Source organism: Marmota marmota, unplaced genomic scaffold (genome assembly GCF_001458135.2).
Source record: "Marmota marmota marmota unplaced genomic scaffold, marMar, whole genome shotgun sequence".
NCBI classification, from domain to species: Eukaryota; Metazoa; Chordata; class Mammalia; order Rodentia; family Sciuridae; genus Marmota; species Marmota marmota.
In genome coordinates, this window is record NW_025999842.1 from 47,012,136 (window position 1) to 47,017,216 (window position 5,081).

General features: G+C 33.4%; 1 pseudogene; it reads left to right on the top strand.

The window, feature by feature from the left end:
* The first annotated feature begins 201 nt into the window (after positions 1-201).
* LOC107152146 lies at positions 202-698 on the top strand (annotated as a pseudogene).
* The last annotated feature ends 4,383 nt before the right edge of the window (positions 699-5,081 follow it).

The window sequence follows — 5,081 nt, forward strand, 5'->3', positions numbered from 1 at the left end:
AAAAATAGCAAAATTCCCATTCTGTGTAGAAGAGTCTCAGCCATGCTGACAGCTTCAGGGTGGTCAATAACTCTGAAGGCCTCCACTAGCTAGGGTGTAGGTTTTCTCTTAGTTTGCTTAGAACACACCAAATGTCACATTCTTTCACCAGTGTAGATTACTTCACATCACATTGTCAAAGAAAATACTAGAAGGATTTTTTGATGACCCAAAGAATTGAGGAGAAGGAAAAGGAAAATCTGGAGCTGCTTGGACTTGTCAGAAATTAAGGGACAAATGTGTCAAAGATTTACATAAACTTTTGTATGTCCTTGTGAAAGAAACATGTTTCTAACTCTCAAGCAGGATCCCAAGAGGCAGAGATTGACAATACCAAATCCAGAGTGCTTAGAAAAGGTGGTTGATACCATGGTGCATTAGTAAAGTTTTCCAGGAAAGAGAGCACTAAGGCTTCTTCAGAGTGGCCAGGAAAAAGCTAGACCCTGTGCTTGGAGAAGAGACATCTTTGGAAGAATTATCTAGCACAAGTTCAAACAGTGGCCTATAAGATAGTCTTTGTAATGCCCTAGGTGGATCATTTTCTCAGACTGAGACTTGAGAAACAAGCCCACATCAAAATAAGAAAGCTAAGTTTAGAGAAAAGAAAGTAAAAATGTCTTCAGGAAAGGTTTCCATATCTCATTTTCATATATTTCTGAAGCTCATTCCATCTACGATATCTGACCTGTTAATCAACCATTTGTTTTTCATGCATTATAGTCTGTGTAGAAAATAAATGTGTTAAGTGGTTTATAAAGGGGAAAAATCATTTTCAGATAATTACACAATAAGTTTGCTGCCAATAGATGTTCACTTAAGAAAATTCTAAAGAACGTGCTTCAGCAAGAGAGAAAATAAACCTGGATATTAAAGAAAATGAAAAGTATAGAAAAGGTGAAAATAGGTAAGTCAATCTAAATGAACATTGACAGTATATTATAGTGATAATAGTAGAATTTTTAAAAAGGTAAAAGTAAAATTGATAATATCTAAAACATGTGAAGTTTATTGAGGAAATATATCCTAATAATAAAAAGTAAAAGTAGTTATTACTTTTAGACTTTGTTGATTTTTAAGAACTCAGTATAAATTTTCTAGAGTAACCACTAAAAGAATATTAAAAGTGTATAAATTCAAACAGGAAATAAAAATAATATATGGTGACTTACACACACACACACACACACACACACACACTCAATCAATCAATCCTAAAATAAAAAAGCAGTGAAAAATTAAAAATAAACAAAATAGCATATGAGGGACAAATAGTACAAAATAAGAGGCTAAATTTACATCGGGTAAATAGAAAATATTCACATTAATTTATTTAATAGACTAAATGAACCAGCTATAGGACAGAGATTGTCAGAAAGAATAAAAAATACAATTGGATGATATTTGTAACAAATATAATTCCAATATAGAAAACAGAAAATGAAGGGATATAAATGAAATACCATGGAAATGCTCACACATCAAATTTCTAGGCAAAAATGCTTGACAATAGTAAAAAAAAAAAAGAAATTTTGTATGTTGAGTAAGAGGTTTCACTTAAAAGGATAATATAACAATTTTATATTTTGCTTCATATAATAATACTGCTTCAAACTGTTATTCAAAATTTTAGTTGAATGAAAAAGAGAAAAATAGTTTCTTTTGGCAATTGATAAAGAAATAAATAGCAATATATAAATAAGACTTATAAGAGTTGAAATTTGTAAGATTATAGTACTTGGAAAATAAATTTAATAAAATTGGTATAAGATACAAAGTAAACCATTGTTGAATACACAGTCTTTTAAAGAACAAATGAAACATTTAAAACAGTTGACCATAAATTGAACAAGTTTTATCACATTTCAAAGGGCTAGAGTACTATGAAGCACATTTTCTGATCACATCAAATTAAAAATGGCATTAATTTTTTAAAGGTAATAGAAATAATAACATGCTTATAAATTAAAAAGTGCATGTCTAACTTACTCATGGGTCATTTCTAATTGACTCTTGTGGAATAAAGTTAGAGTTGTTTCACAGAGGAAAAAATATAACTATATATTTAAAAAATAAGGGCCCAAATTTAGTGAACTAAGTATCTATTACAATTATTTAAATCAAAATCAACAAAATAATCTTAAAGGAAGAAAGAAAATAACAAAAGAATAGAAAATAATTAAATACAAAATAGAAAGCAGCAACTTAGCCAAAAGTTGGCTCTCTGAAGAGTTTAATCAATTTGGCAAAATTCTGTTCCTATTGAATGTGTTTGTTTGCATATATGTGGGAAGGGCAGAATGGGAGTTAAGAAGTAACTACTACTATCAGAAGTAAAGAGACATTACTAGGAGCATTTTAAAAGTTAATTAAATATAAGAACAGGACTAGTGAGAACAGGATCTATCAACTGTTAAGGATGGAAGTCTTTCTTAGGTCTCTAACCTGCTCAAACCTCTTATAAGTAGTCTCTCAATGAATTGTCTTCATTAGAACCATTTGGAATACTCTGGATATCTTTCTCCCCCACTTTTTGTTTCTCAGGAAGCTGAAACCTATGAATTTTAACCATGGAATTCCTTGGCCAATGGCTTCCAGTGGGATTCAGTTAAAGTGAAAAACCAGCAGGAAATCAGAAGAATGAAGTCTGGGTATTTATTTCCTTTCTCTCTCTTACCATGTTGTCTCAAACTGAATGATCCCTCCCCCGCCCAATTTTCTTAGCTTCCATAAGGAAGTTCATTCTTTTCTCAGACTGCACTCTTGACCTTGTCCCTTCAGACTTAGAGGTGTTAAATGGTCCCTGTTTGGGGGTTTTGTTCCATCCCTATTGTATATCTAAACCTTGTGCATATCTTTGCATACAGTCTCTCTGTTAAGCTCTCTTCAAATTACTCAATTTGATCGTGCCATATGTTACCTGCCAGGACCCTGACTGGTAAATGAGGTGAGGCTTCACCATTATGGTATCAGTTGATGCTTCTCCAGTTGAGCTGTCAGTGCACATTAATTAATTTTAATGCAAAGGTTTGTGCTTGTTATTCCAATACACTTCTCTCTCACTAAGCAATTTTGATTCCACCAAACTCAGAGAACACTTAACTGTGAAATGGATTTGGAGATGGGCAGCTTTGCCTTACATAAGGTTCTCCTGAAGCAGGTATCCATTGATCTCCGCATGTCACACTGCTACATCATCATACTTTGTCAGCTCTACTGTGCTGTAGAGAAGGGTAGTATAGACCATGGGTCTGTGTTGGATGACCATTTCATGTTTCTATGACATGAAAATCCTTAATCTCTTAGTTTACAACTGTTTCAAGTTTACACTTAACTTAGTCATTAATCAGAAAAATGTACCCTTCCATGAAATGGTGAAAGCATGAGAGGCATATATACCTGTATCTAAGCCCCAAATTTCTCACTTGCCACAGATGTGCTAACAGCCACACACGAATGCTAATACAAACTAACTATGCTGAAACAGAAGCATATCCAGTTTTTGAAAGGAAAATCACAGATACCTTATATTCCAAAATGAATGAGGTTTTGTGGGGTTTTCTTTATGCTGTATCTATTTTGCTATAATGGAGCTCCATAGGGCCAGGCTGAATTTTGGTGTGGAGAAGACAGCTTCCAGCTAAAATATTCGTTCAAACTATCTCCTCCTTTGGGAAGAAATCACTGATTCTGTATCATGCTGTTGATCAACATCCTCTGCCCAAAGCAACCTAAATAATTACTGATTAACATTGATACACATAATTCTCAGACTGCATTTAGACCTGGTTTCCTGGAGTGGAAGAATATAATATATGCCACATTATCAGCCTTTTTAACATGAAACAGACAAACAAAACAACAAGGTCACAAGTACAGCAGGTCCTGGTGACATTCCAGAATAGAGCCACAGAGGTAAATACGCCTTAAGTAGATGTATGATGAATAAGCAGAGTTAGCATGGCCTGTTCAATGCTCTTCTGAACTCTGACACACTTTGTTTTGTTCCAAATTTCAGAAAAGAGATCCTTTTCTGAAATCACCTTTAGGCATAGTTGGTGGTTGGTACATATTAGTTAGAACGTGTTTGCCTGCATAAAGGAAAAAAATATTCTTACCAAATATTCTTCTATATACAGAAGGAGTTTTTTTCACCTAACAAGAAGACTGGTTCAGGAAAGTAAGTGACTTGAAGAACCTGGGGCCTAGCAGACACCCAGACTCACACATTTCTATCCTGCCATAATTAGCATGTAACTTCTTAAGCACAATTGTAACAGTACTACTGGGACCAGACAACACATCTGCATTCCCAACAGGAAGAAGGAGAATAGGACCATAGGTGGAGGAAAAAAAAAAAAAAAACAGGCCAGGTGAGTCTCTCCTGTGGTTTCTGATTACCATATTTCACCACATAATCATTGCATATTTTTTGCCCATTTTTTTATATTTATGTTCTACAAAAAGGTGGAGTACAACTATTACATGAATCTTTTTTAAAATAATAAGTTGTGCCAGTATTATTTAAAAATTGTTTTTTACTAAACTGTCTTCGGTGCAAGATTAGGATGCATGGAATAATCCCGAATAGATGTTAATATAGTGCCAATGATTATATGGCAAAATAGGGTGTATTTCATTGGCTAGCCTGGGTCATTTGGCCAATCAGACCTGCAAGGGACTCTAAAGATATTTCTTTTTTTTTTTTTTAACAGGGATGAAATTATTTTTTTTATTCTTAAAAAAGCCATAACAAATTACAAATTTTAAAAGATGGCAAGTCCCCCAAATTAAGAAAATTCTATATTATTATTAATTTCCATAATACTTTTCCTTGCATTTCTGAGCTACTTTTTTTCGTGTGTGATATTGGTCAATTCTTTTTTTTTTTAATTTTTTATTGTTGGTTGTTCAAAACATTACAAATTTCTTGACATATCATATTCCACACTTTGATTCAAGTGGGTTATGAACTCCCACCTTCACCCCATACACAGATTGCAGAATCACATCAGTTACACATCCATTGATTTACATATTGCCAT